This window comes from Aotus nancymaae, unplaced genomic scaffold, assembly GCF_030222135.1.
Source record: "Aotus nancymaae isolate 86718 unplaced genomic scaffold, 86718_ANA_hifiasm-v0.15.2.pri h1tg000011l, whole genome shotgun sequence".
Lineage (NCBI taxonomy): Eukaryota > Metazoa > Chordata > Mammalia > Primates > Aotidae > Aotus > Aotus nancymaae.
In genome coordinates, this window is record NW_026988422.1 from 28070594 (window position 1) to 28084991 (window position 14398).

The 14398-nt window shown below is 38.3% G+C and overlaps 1 long non-coding RNA gene across 1 annotated transcript; it reads right to left on the reverse strand.

Annotated features, from left to right (window-relative positions):
- Nucleotides 1–726: 726 nt before the first annotated feature.
- LOC135274164 (uncharacterized) lies at nucleotides 727–11804 on the reverse strand. Its single transcript, XR_010341948.1, has 3 exons — nucleotides 11596–11804; nucleotides 2648–2710; nucleotides 727–784 (listed from the first exon to the last, which is right to left on the reverse strand). It is a non-coding gene; the product is annotated as an uncharacterized LOC135274164 (long non-coding RNA).
- Between the last annotated feature and the right edge of the window lie 2594 nt (nucleotides 11805–14398).

The following is a 14398-nucleotide window of genomic DNA, read 5'->3' on the forward strand; positions in this document are numbered from 1 at the left end:
GGCTCCAAAGTAAAGGTGACATACCAGTTGCCTGTAGGCAGGATTGAGTCTGCAGATATATTTTACTTGGTTCTCATAACTCTGTCAAGAAATTTGATGGAAAGTTTTGGTTCTATTGGTAGGAGTTTAGGACATTAATTCTTTATTGAAACATTCTGATAATCTTTCTCTAACAATAGTGGCTGGATTGTTAATATGGATTTTTACAAAAGGCAGGATTATAAAATAGTATTCATATTTTGAACTGGTTACAATATAACCCTAAGTCTCTATCACCATCTATTTTTTCTCCCTTTTTTACTTCATAATATAAATTTATCACTGTTCTTTCTAACTGGTTAGTCTCTTCCTCCTTAAATCTCAGTTATTCTCTGTCATGCCAGCTACTTTCCTTCCTTTACTAAGAAGAATGATGGTATTTTTTGGTGAGTTTATTCAACTTTCCTCTTCTCTACTATATCATTTCTCTGTTTCTTTAAAATCTGTTTTACTCTCTTTTATATGACTTCTTTTATTTGACATTCAGGCTCATAATTTTTCTATTGGCTTGGTTTTTTAAGTTTATCCCATCTCATTAATTAAAAGAAAAAAATGGACACCTATCTGTATGTGTAAGTTTCATCAATTGCCAAGTTCTATGTATTTGTGACTATATTAGTCTGTTCTGATGCTGTTGATAAAGACATACCTGCGACTGTATAGAAAAAGAAGTTTAATTGGACTTACAGTTCCACATGGGTGGGAGGTCTCAGAATCATGGCAGGAGGCAAAAGGCAGTTCTTACCTGATGGCAGCAAGAGAAAATGAGGAAGATGCAAAAGTAGAAACCCCTGATAAAACCATCAGATTTTGTGACACTTCTTCACTACCACAAGAACAATATGGGTGAGACCACCACCATGATTCAAATTATCTCCCACCAGGTCCCTCACACAACATAGAATTACGGGAGTACAATTCAAGATGAGATTTGGGTGGGGACACAAGCCAAACCATATCATTCTGCCCCTGGTGCCTCAAAACTCATGTCCTCACATTTCAAAACCAATCAAGCCTTCCCAACAGTTCCCCCAAAGTCTTAACTCATTTCAGCATTAACCCAAAAGTCCACAGTCCAAAGTCTCATCTGAGACAAGGCAAGTCCCTTCTGCCTATGAGCCTGTAAAATCAAAAGCAAGCTAGTTACTTCCTAGATACAATGGAGGTACAGGTATTGAGTAAATACAGCCATTCCAAATGAGAGAATTTGGCCAAAACAAAAAGGTTACAGGACCCATGCAAGTCTAAAATCCAGTGGAGCAGTCAAATTTTAAAGCTCCAAAATGATCTCCTTTAACTCCAAGTCTCACATCCAGGTCACACTGATGCAAGAGGTGGGTTCCCATGGTCTTGGGCAGCTTCACCCCAAGCTTTGCATATTTTGAGTTTTGCAGGGTACAGTTTCCTTCCTAGCTGTTTTCACAGGCTGGCACTGAGTGTCTGCATCTTTTCCAGGCACACAATGCAGGCTGCCAGTGGACCTACTATTCTGGAGTCTGGAGGATGGTAGCCCTGTTCTCACAGCTCCACTAGAAAATGTCCAGTATAGACTCTGGTTGGGAGCTTTGACTCCCTGCTTTCCTTCTGCACTGCCCTGGCAGAGGTTCTCCATGAGGGCCCCGCCCCTGAAGCAAACTTCTGCCTGGGCACCCAGGCATTTCCAAACATCTTCTGAAATCTAGGCAGAGGTTTCCAGACTCTAATTCTTGACTTCTGTGCACTTGCAGGCTCAACACCATGTGGAGCTGCCAAAGCTTGGTGCTTGCACCCTCTTAAGCTATGGCCTTGAGCTCTATGTTGGCCTCTTTCAGCCATAGCTGGAGCAGTTGTGAGGCAGGGCATCAAGTTCCTAGGCTGCACACAGCACATCATGAGGACCCTGGATCATGAAATCATTTTCTCCTTGGTCTTCGGGCCTGTGATAGGAGGGGTTGGTGTGAAGACCTCTGACATGCCCTAGAGTTATTTTCCCCATTATCGTGGGGATTAACAATTGTCTCCTTATGCAAATTTCTGCAGCTGGCTTGAATATCTCCTCAGAAAATGAGTTTTTCTTTTCTATCACATTTTTCAGGCTGCAAATTTTCTGAACTTTTAGTCTCTCCTTTCCTTATAAAACTGAATGCCTTTAGCTGCACCCAAGTCACCTCTTGAATGCCTTGCTGCTTAAAAATTTCTTTCACCAGATACCCTAAATCATCTTTCTCAAGATCAAAGTTTCATAAAACTCTAGGGCAGGGGCAAAATCTCACCAGCCTTTTTGCTAAAACATAACAAGCACCATTGCTCCAGACAAGTTCCTTATCTTCATGCGAGTTCACCTCAGCTTGGACCTTATCATCCATATTGCTATCAGGCTTTTGTTCAAAGCCATTTGACAAATCTCTAAGAAGTTCCAAACTTTCCCACATTTTTCTGTCTTCTTCTGAGTCCTCCAAATAGTTCCATCCTCTGCCTTACACTCATTTCCAAAGTCATTTCCACATTTTCAGGTATCTTCAGCAGCAATTCCACTCTGCTGTTACCAATTTACTGTATTAGTCCATTTCACACTGCTGAGAAAGACATATCTGAGACTGGGTAGAAAAAGAGGTATAATTGGACTTACAGTTCCACATGGCTGGGGAAGACTCAGAATCATGACAGAAGGTGAAAGACACTTCTTACATTGCTGCAGCAAGAGAAAACAAAGATGCAAAAGTGGAAACCCCTGATAAAACTGTAAGATCTCATGAGACTTATTCACTACCATGAGAACAGGATGGAGGGAACTGCCCTTATGACTCAGATGATCTCCCATTGGGTCCCTCCCACAACACATGGGAACTATGAGAGTACAACTTAAAGTGAGATTTGGGTAGGGACACAGAGCCAAACCATATCACTGACTAAGACAAAATCAAGGTCTTACTGACAATGGAAAAAATGTTTTGTAACCATTAATTATAATTTGAAATACTTATAAAGAACTCCAAAAGAAAAAGAACTTCAATGAACTATGAGAATACAGAGGAGAGTAAAGGGATTAATTTTGCCTATAATGTGAAGTGTAAGGAGCTTGATCTGGAGGATAAGAGACTCAATGGGAACATCTAAGAGAGCATCTAAGTGATAAACCTCAAAGTGTGTTTCCTGATGAAACTTAACTTTAGCACTCTGCTCTTGCATGGGTCTCTTTCAGTGTGTTCCTATGGTCATACATTTTTGTACTAGTTACAAAAGTGGGTATGTTAACCATTGCTATAAATTTCTCTTTCTACTCCAACATACCCTGCATGGCTCAGGTGGCTTGGAGCAGCCACAGGCTTTTGTGGTACATGATTAGGAGAATGTTGGAGTTCATTTGGGTTAATGGCATAAATTTCTGTGGTTTGCCATCATATCCATATGTGGACAAGTTATAGCAGGCCATTCCAAGGTAGGTATAAGTTTCAGAAATATTCCTCCCACATATTGTGTAAACTTGCCTATGGTTAGGACACACAAAGGTATGAGCCTAGAGGTCCCATCTAGCTATGATGTGGACCTGACACAATAAGAATGTTGTAGGTGTATTGGGTAGTGAGGGAGAAACAGGATTTAAAATGTGCAGAACCAGAAATTAATCTGTGGAGAGCTCCAGTCACTTGATGTGCAAAATTATAAACAAAGGAAGATTTAATCTCATTGATAGTCAAAATGAAAGTTCTCTTGCAAGAAATATACTTAATAATTTAAGAATTTATAAATACAAATGATACTACAGATTTTCGCAAATCTTAAGACATTCTTGAAAACTGGCATGATCTTACCAGTAATGAAACAAGAAGTTTAAATAATGTTTTCTAAAATATCAATGAAAAATTTTTCATCCACTTTAAAAGTCAAAATATTTTTGTATTCTTTCTACTGAAAAGAAAATTACAAAATTGTAAAATGAATATGAGCAAAAAATGTTGGAAAAATAGAAAGCTGTGTCAGAGGTTAACTTATAAAAACATGCTTTTTATTTGGAAAACTTTGTAATATTTATTAGCTTTTAAAATGTATAATATCACTGATTTTCTCATTCTAAGGTCATGTTATTTTTTATACTTAAATTTACATTTTTAAATGTATAGCATCTTTCTCAAAGAGGGCTCAAAATTATGTAAACTTCAGGTAGTACAAATAAAAGTAAATAAATTTAAATTTTCCAGGCAAATTTGAAATTTTCCAAGTAGAGAAAACAATCTATAAAGATTGATATCACATATTATTCAGGATCCCACTCACATCAGGCAAACTCAAGTAGGAATAAATCAAGGAAAATTAAAGTTTGGGCAGAGTACAGTGGGTATAAGGGATGGTTCATCATATCTATTACCTATCTGTTACCAGGCCTGGGCCTAAAGGAGTGAGGGGAGATGGCAGTTAACTAAACCCAGAAGAAGTGAACCTTTAGGAAAGACTTTCCCTGGAGAGGAGCTATGTACTTCGAGAAATGCAAGAGACCAGAATAACTAAACAGAAGAGCAGTTGGGGGAATACCTATATAGACTCTTAACTTCATTTTCTCCGAACACTCTTATTCCTTAGTCTCATACAGCCCTAACCCTAGTATCGCAAATGCAAGCCTGTGGAAGTGGCCCAATTATATTAGAAGATACAAGGCGGAGTGCAAGAAAGAGATGTATATATGTTAGTCTGAACAGGCAGACAAAAATATCTGGCTATATGTATCACAAATGTATGCATATATATGTATATATGTACATATGTGTATTACACAAATATGCATACCTGTATACAATATGTGGTATGTATAGTTACACTTAAAAATGAAATCCCACCCACTTTGCTTATTGGTTTATAACCTGTTTAATTCAGTTAATAACAAATACATTATAAACTCTTTTCTTTGCCAGGAATCTTTTAATACAATGGATTTTCATAGGCTCTATTTTGGTTCTATTTGGTTCTATTTCATTTGATTCTATTGGTAATAGTTTAGGACATTAAATTCTTGAAGTACTCATATTTTGAGCTAGTTGTGACATAATCCTAAGTCCACCACCACCATTATTGTTTCTCCCTTTTTAAGTTCGTATGAGCTATATGGTTCTACTTTCTTTGGTACATGTATCAACATTCATTTAAGTTACTTCAAAATTTTCCCTATTATATAAAGACCTATAACATCCTTGTAAATCAGTTTTAAATCTCAACAATATTTCCTTAAAATAACCTTAAAGAAGTATTTTCAGACGGGTAAACTGCAAAAATTTTTCCCATTCTGTTGGTTGCTGATTTACTCTAATGACTGTTTCTTTTGCCGTGCAGAAGCTGTGGAGTTTGATTAGGTCCCATTTGTCTATTTTGGCTTTTGCTGCCAATGCTTTTGGTGTTTTGGTCATAAAGTCCTTGCCTACGCCTATGTCCTGAATGGTTTTGCCTAGATTTTCAACTAGGGTTTTTATGGTGTTAGGTCTTATGTTTAAGTCTTTAATCCATCTGGAGTTAATTTTAGTGTAAGGTGTCAGGAAGGGGTCCAGTTTCTGCTTTCTGCATATGGCTAGCCAGTTTTCCCAACACCATTTATTAAACAGGTAATCCTTTCCCCATTGCTTGTTTTTTTCAGGTTTGTCAAAGATCGGATGGTTGTAGATATGTTGTGTTGCCTCCGATGCCTCTGTTCTGTTCCATTGGTCTATATCTCTGTTTTGGTACCAGTACTATGCTATTTTGATTACTGTAGCCTTGTAGTATAGTTTGATGTCCGGTAGTGTGATGCCTCCTGCTTTGTTCTTTTTGCTTAGAATTGACTTGGCTATGCGGGCTCTCTTTTGGTTCCATATGAAGTTTAAGGTGGTTCTTTCCAGTTCTGTGAAGAAGGTCATTGGTAGCTTGATGGGGATAGCATTGAATCTGTAAATTACTTTGGGCAGTATGGCCATTTTCACGATATTGATTCTTCCTAACCATGAACATGGAATGTTTCTCCATCTGTTTGTGTCCTCTCTTATTTCCTTTAGCAGTGGTTTGTAGTTCTCCTTGAAGAGGTCCTTTACGTTCCTTGTTAGTTGTATTCCTAGGTATTTTATTCTCTTTGTAGCAATTGTGAATGGCAGTTCGTTCTTGATTTGGCTCTCTTTAAGTCTGTTATTGGTGTATAGGAATGCTTGTGATTTTGGCACATTGATTTTGTATTGTGAGACTTTGCTGAAGTTGCTTATCAGTTTCAGGAGATTTGGGGCTGAGATGATGGGGTCTTCTAGATATACAATCATGTCATCTGCAAATAGAGACAATTTGACTTCCTCCTTTCCTAATTGAATACCCTTTATTTCTTTTTCTTGCCTGATTGCTCCGGCTAGAACTTCCAGTACTATATTGAATAGGAATGGTGAGAGAGGGCATCCTTGTCTAGTGCCAGATTTCAAAAGGAATGCTTCCAGAAGGGCTGATATCCAGAATTTACAAAGAACTAAAACAGATTTACAAGAAAAAAACAAACAAGCCCATTCAAAAGTGGGCAAAGGATATGAACAGACACTTTACAAAAGAAGACATACACAAGGCCAACAAACATATGAAAAAATGCTTATCATCACTGGTCATTAGAGAAATGCAAATCAAAACTACATTGAGATACCATCTCACGCCAGTTAGAATGGCGATCATTAAAAAATCTGGAGACAACAGATGCTGGAGAGGATGTGGAGAAATAGGAACACTTTTACACTGTTGGTGGGAATGTAAATTAGTTCAACCATTGTGGAAGACAGTGTGGCGATTCCTCAAAAACCTAGAAATAGAAATTCCATTTGACCCAGCAATTGCATTACTGGGTATATATCCAAAGGATTATAAATCATTCTACTATAAGGACACATGCACAAGAATGTTCATTGCAGCGCAGTTTGCAATAGCAAAGACTTGGAACCAACCAAAATACCCATCGATGATAGACTGGACAGGGAAAATGTGGCACATACACACCATGGAATATTATGCAGCCATCAAAAACGATGAGTTCGTGTCCTTTGTAGGGACATGGATGAACCTGGAAACCATCATTCTCAGCAAACTGACACAAGAACACAAAATCAAACACCGCATGTTCTCACTCATAGGCAGGTGTTGAACAATGAGAACACATGGACACAGGGAGGGGAGCACTACACACTGGGGTCTGTTGGGGGGAAATAGGGGAGGGACAGCGGGGGGTGGGGAGGTGGGGAGAGATAGCATGGGGAGAAATGCCAGATATAGGTGAAGGGGAGGAAGGCAGCAAATTATGCTGCCATGTGTGTACCTATGCAACAATTTTGCATGTTCTTCACATGTACCCCAAAACCTAAAATACAATTAAGAATATATATATATATATATTTTCAGGATCAAAGGAATACCCATTTCAAGTTCTCATCATCAGAATGCTCCCCAGAAAGACTATCCCTATGTACATTGCCATCATCTGAATATTCATGCTTATTTTCTTCACATCCTCACCAACTTACACTATAAACTCTCTTGAGAGAGCTACATATCTACCTTCCTACCATTCTCTCCCCTGAATTTTTGTAATTGGAAACTCTTCTCTTGGCAGTGAACAGTGACTTCTCAATTTTGAATTCTAATGGCTATATATCACTCTTCTCATTGACCTTACAGTATTTGATATTATTGACCTTGAGCTCCTATTTGAAATATCTCTCTTTGCTTTGGTCCTTTGATACAATTCAGTGCTGATTTGAATTCTCTCTTTTGTTCTTTGTCCATCTTCCTTTTGGTGCATCCTTCTCCTGCTTTCTGTTAAATATGGGCATCTCTTCAGACTCAGAGTTCTGCCACTGTTCATGCATTATGGTGGAGTCCAGCAAGCCTTCCATGCCTCTCACCTTTGTCTCTTCTTTTCCTCATTCAGTGTTTCCACTGTCATTTGAGAGCTTGTTATTTTCACCTGGACCATCAATAGCCTCCTAACTGGTCCCTTGCCTCAAGTTCTAGCTCTGCCTTCCTAAAATATATTTTTGCCTATGATGCTCTCTTGAACTGCAGCATCCACTGTCCTCCATTCCCATCATCTAGCAGATGAAATACGAGCTAGCGTTTGGCAGCCCTCTTCCTCTACTCCTAAATATACAGCCTATGTTCCAGTCTAGGTACACAGCTTTGCCTTGCTTTTCCTTCCACCTATGTATTTTTTCCTCATCTCTGCTCTTCAAATGCTACCCTTTCATTAAGACCTGACTAAAAGGTACCCCCATAGGAATCTTTCTCTAGTCACACCCACTAAAAATGACCTCTATAATCCAGAACTCTTTCTTTTTGATGTTATAACTTCTGTTAAAGGCTTTAATCATTACTAGATTATAAAATGATTGAAAGCAGAATCTGGTGTTGCTCCTCTTCCGACAAGCACACAGTATAAAGTTTTTTTTTTTTTTTTGCTGGTAGGTGATTAATAAATATTAATTAAGTGAACAAGCCAGCCCGGAGCAATTCTGCTGAACTTTGTGTTTAAGAACAGTTAAGGAAAGTTCAGAAATAGTTCATGGGTCATAGCCTATCTCCAGTTTCAGGTCTTACAAAATATTCTACTTAAAGATACTATGACAATTTAAATTTCATGTATTTAGTTAAGCAATAATTATGTCCAATATGACCTTACTGGCTGCCCCAGAATTTTAGAAACTGCAAAAGAATTTGTGTTTCATTTTGCAAGGTCTAACAATTTACTCACATTTCTACCACTGAACAATTCAATGCTTGTCTTTGAGGGCACATGGCAACATTAGCCACCCACAAACCTAGGATAGCCAGGTAATGTCTCAGTCTTCATTGCCACGTTTTGGTCTTGCCCAAAGGGGACAAATTTTATTCTTCCTCTTCACACAATCATGTTTTATAGGGCCAAGTTAAAAAACAAAATGAAGCATTTAGAAGTCATAAGACCAGAAACAGGAAAGTGAGGAAAACCTGCCTGTCATGTAAAACATAAAGCCATTTTGCCAAGTTAACAAAGAATAAAGAGGTGCAATGGGTAAGGCAAATATATGATTTCTTTTCTGCTTAACTCTATGCAAGCTATTCCCCTAGCTCTGTGCATGTCTTTTCTTTCTTATATGACTTTAGGCTAGTCATTTCACGTACTGATACCTGGCTTGTGAAGAGTACCACCTCCCAACCTACTTCTTACCTCCCAGGCTACAGTCATGCAGGTTGCTAATGCTCTGAGATCCCCCCAGCCTGGCCCAGACTCCCACACAATGAGATATTCTCTGTGCCATTTGTACAGCACCTTTCTCAAGCATGGAGACATCACACAACCCAGCAGTGAACAATGAGGCAGCAGGAGGCAGCATCAACGGGTGACATCTAACACACGTTCAGGAAAAACAAAATTAAGCAGCAAAGCTCTTTAGAGCAACAGAGGCTTTTAAAGAGAGTTCTCTCAGGTAATGTAAGCAGCTGCTTTCTCACCACTCTCACAAGGGCATGCCATGGGGTCAAAGGAGCAATCTTTCTAGCCCCAGGAGAAAGAGCTGAGCTGCAATGATGACCAAATCCATTTATTTTCATGTCTCAATGAAAATACTGGATAGTTTGTAAATCACACATGGTCTGATCGCATTCCTTTTAAGAATACACAGCAGATTTTGTACTCTGGGCACAGCCAATTTATTCACATAGGGGAAGCATTTGATCAGCCTCACTGCACAGAGATTCTTAGATGAATGTGGCTGCTCGGTTTCTTACTAAATTAGGAGAAGCAGAGCAAGTGTGACCAGAGATGGGATGCTGAGAAGGTACAGGGATTATCATGTGGAAAATCTGGCCTGTGTACTCTAAGGTCTAAGCAGGTGAGAAATAACATTCATGTCTGGTCAGTTTTAATTTCTGAACACAGCTTACAATCTCCAGTTCAACCACATGTTGACCTCCAATTAAACCATACCATGTAAGGCCCTGATGGCACGAATACAGAGAAATCACATTCTCCACAGTGCTGTCAGGAGCAGAACAGAATGGTAATTTTGCATTTGGTTTTGTTTGTCAGCCTGCATTTTAATGTATTTTCTAATATGACCACCTGATCCAGAACCAGCCCCACATTGTTCTCCCTGATAAGCCTGGGGAATAAATTCCTCCAAGGCATCTTTGCAAAGGGACTTATCTCTTTAAGTTTGCTGAGTTTCTGAGTGGGTGGAATAGGTTATGCTTTGCATTTCAAGAAAAAGAATGAAATGCCACCAACAACACAGAATTTAAATACTGGCATTGCCAGAACTCAGAGTGTGCTCTTTAAAGAAAATGTAAGATTTCACCCACACCTGAGATATGTGTTTTTATGACTGTTAGTTGGATCTTCAAGTCATTATTTTAAAATGGCCATCAACACAACCCATATTTACTTAGAAGCATGTGATGTTTTAGTTGGTAAATGACCAGGGTTAGGTGGTGTTAGCTTTGTACATGAGAACAAAAAGGACTTTTTAAAATTTTCCAGTTTCTTATCTCCTGTGACAGTATTATAACTATGTAGTCTAAGGATTAACTTTAATCTTTCTGCAGACTCTGTAGAAAGATAGGCTTGGTTCAAATCCAGACTACGTCTCTCAGGCAGACTACTTCATCCCTTCATGTCTCAATTTTCACATGTTTGAAATGGTGTGACAACAACCTCCTAGGATGGGCGTGAGTAGTAAATAAGTCATCTTAAGTGCTTAGCACTGTGCTTTAGAGAGAAAGTACACATAAATGTCCATTTTTATTATGATTAAGGTTCATAAGGTTCAGATTAATATGATTGAGTGCCTGAGAACTATCAGCAAATGCCAGCTTCTGTTTTTGATAACCTTACCTCTAAAGTAGCACATTATCTTTTCATATCATCAATAAAGAAGATTTTACTATTGGAGCTCTTCAGCCCTCTCTTTAGTTTAAGGACTTATCTTCCTTTATTTTCTCTCTTTCCATGCTCAGCTCCTTTTAACCAGAGGTTACTGCCTCCTCTGTAGGATCTATGACCTTGCTACTCTTTTAACCCCTAACACTTGTAATTTTGTTACTTTTTTTTTTTTTAATGTCTTTCTTTTCCAACTAGATTGAAGGCTCTTTGAGAACAGGCAGCAGATCTGCACACACCACTCCTCACCAAATGAATTTTTCCTTAGAATATAAAGGAATAGGAACCAGCTCTCAGAAAAAATAAGTCTGTTGCTGCAAGTACTTTCCTAAGCCTAAAGAGAAAATGAAAACCTTGCATATCTTCCACACATTCAGGCCCGCTTCAGTATTTGTCAAGGCCTCAGCCATCCTCAAGAGATTGTCAAGACAAAAGACTACAGAGGTGAGAGGAATAGAAGGTTAGAAAGAGATATTTCAGCAATTCACAACTGTACTTTAAGCCTCTTCACAAAAGTCTCTCCCTGCACATGGGAGAAGAGGCTCAAAATATTAATTTAGGAATTCCAGGGAAAGACACTATAGCTGACACATAAAGTTCTATCGTCCATCTATCCAATTATTCATCTATCTACCTAATCTAACTACCCACCCATCCACCAACCCACCTACCCCGCCACTTACCTATGTCTATCAAATAGTCAATGCCTCCTTGTGACGTTCATGCAAGAATACAGCAAATTTGAAGTCATATTCTTTTTTTTGCACTATTATGATCATGAGAAAGCCAGTTGGCCATAAATATAACTAGGGATCCGATTAATGCAGCCTAAGTTGTTGCTCTCAGCAGTTGACACATAGCCTTCTGCACGTACGAACGACTCTGCTGAATCTCACTTTCATTATTGTGCTGCTTGCACAATCACTGGGAAACAACCGCAGCTTTGTGGGTATGGACTGAATGCCAGGGGTAAGGACTGCATTTCCAGCATGTTTGCCACGGTTTTTTTTAATGATTTTTCAAATGAATATAGTCTCTGTCCTTCTGTTCTTTAGAATGTATATGTTGGGCTTCAATGATTTCAAAGCTAATGGTAAAATATGCACTATACAGCACCGCTCTGTCAAGATTTGAATCATTATTTGTCCTCTTTCTCTGGACAGACTGTAGGGTTAAATGGCTGGGGTTTTTGAAACAAAAGATTTATACTCCATTTTCTTTGTACTATCCATCCACGCCTCCTGTAATAGGAGCCAGTTGAAAGCTCTGCATCTGGGTTGTCATTTCTCTTGCACAGTATATATTAGAGTCCAAACGACCTCTACACCATCAAGGTTCTACAAACCTTAAATTTAAGCTACCTTTTCCACCAAAGTACCTAAAACAATAACTTTTTTATGTTGCAACAAACATTACATTTAATGAGTACAGTGCACATGTAATGATACAGTGAATCAGTGTGAAGCCTCAAATAATGATTTCTGTTGGCACTATAAAAGGAATGTAATTTTTCTTGTTGAAATACCATTTTTCAGTTACTGCATGAGTGATGTGGTAATTATCCCCTACACCTGGGATTTAAATCCAATCCTACAAGCCCATTTTCTGTTTGCAAGCTGTCAGGCTGATGCATAGGCTTTGTTCTTATCTGGCAGTAGGCAAGGAATCGGTAATTCAGAAACAACAAAGCCACTGATGGGTCATCATGTAATCTGCACTGAAAATTGCAATCTGTAATGAGATTGGAAACACAGATGAGGTGACTAAAATTGATTACCTACTATATCTGAAAATTTCAATTTTATTGCACAAATATGATCAAACTAGTCCATAAGTTTGGGGATTAGTTGAGAAAGAATAAAGATTACTTTTAAATTAGGTGAATGCAGATAAGTTATTTAAATGTAAATTATTTGCTTTATAGCAATATGGTTGGTCTTCAGGGTGATTCATATGGCTACATATTTTAAGCTCCCCGATGGCATCATTTCTGCCTGGGAGTTCCAATTAAAGATGACATATACACTTTCAGCTCTTAAAAGTAGTACAGCAAAGCAGAGCATGAATGAAACTCACACCAATCCCCAAGCCATAACAATTCACCTTTCATATGCTTATTATGGGAAAAATAACATCTAGAAGTCCTGGGAGCTTTAAAAAACAAGTAGCAGACTGTGCTCAGAGTATTTGAAAACATCTTCCACTCCCCCTAGCCCCTAATGCACACAAACTGTTTTCCAAAAGGTCAGACTTTGTGGATTTAGCTCAGGAGTCAAGATGACAGGTTCAATCCCTTGCTTCCATCAGGAGCCATGGACTTTATATAATCTTAGAACCACAAGAGATATTGGTGATATTCTGGGCCAACTTTCCAGCTACTATAAAGATCTCTTCATTTCTTGTCAGTAACATAATAATTTCTATCTCTGGAAATCTGGCAGATCTCAATGTTCTTGAAACAAATGGTATATCTAATAAAGAATCTTTATTATGACACATTTTCTGAAATGAATTACAATATACTCACATAATGCCATCAAAATATTTCACCTCTTTGTCTAGCTCCTAGAAAGAATCCACTGGGGGTAGAGAGAGAAAGAGACTTAAGGGATTAATTTCTAGTTGAGAGAACATCCTCTAGGAAAACTACATGCCATCAAAGCTCAACTTTGTCTTTTTTGGGTGTCAAGTCAAAAAAGTGTTTCCTGTAGGCTGTAGCTGATGTTGCAGCTGCAAAAGTTTCTTCCACTTTCGAAAGTCATTAGCAATAGATTATGAAACAAGGGTTCCCCTCTGATTATTGCATTCATGAAATTATAATTCACATAAGACAGCTGAGGAGCTGGAAGGTCACATTAGTGAAGTGCTGGTCACATGCACTAAACTACTTTTCAGCATGAACTTCATATTCTGAATCTTTTCAGAGCCTCACTAGTCTCCTGTCCAGTGTACACTATTCTTAGCCCTGTTTCCATAACCATCTTTGGAAGGAAAATTACTAGGAAAAATGTGGTTTTACTATTACTTGTTTTGGTTTGGTTTTTGTTTTGGTCTTACATCCCAACTTTTCTGCTCAGTTCCTCTGAAACCCAGAGAGAGCCCAGAGGCAGCTGATACAATAAAAATACGTTGACATTGATCCACAAATCCCAAAATAATGACCGAAGCTCTAGTGACTCAAATTAACATTTGCTGGGCTTTGTTTCATTATTTTTTTTTAACCACCCTATACACTCTTCTTCTAAAGGAGAAAAGAATGGAAGAAGTTGCTTATTTATAGACTATGGAAAGGTTTACATTTCAAGTACCATCTTCACAGAACTGCTTTTCTATTCTTGCTCTTCTTTCAAAATTTAAACTCCTTCTGCAGTGAACTCACTTCCTTTTTTATATTCATTCTTCTCTTCTGAAAATCTTGATATTGTTTTACATGTAGAAGAGTAATATGCTCATTTCAAGCATCCATATCTCACATTTGAAGCACAT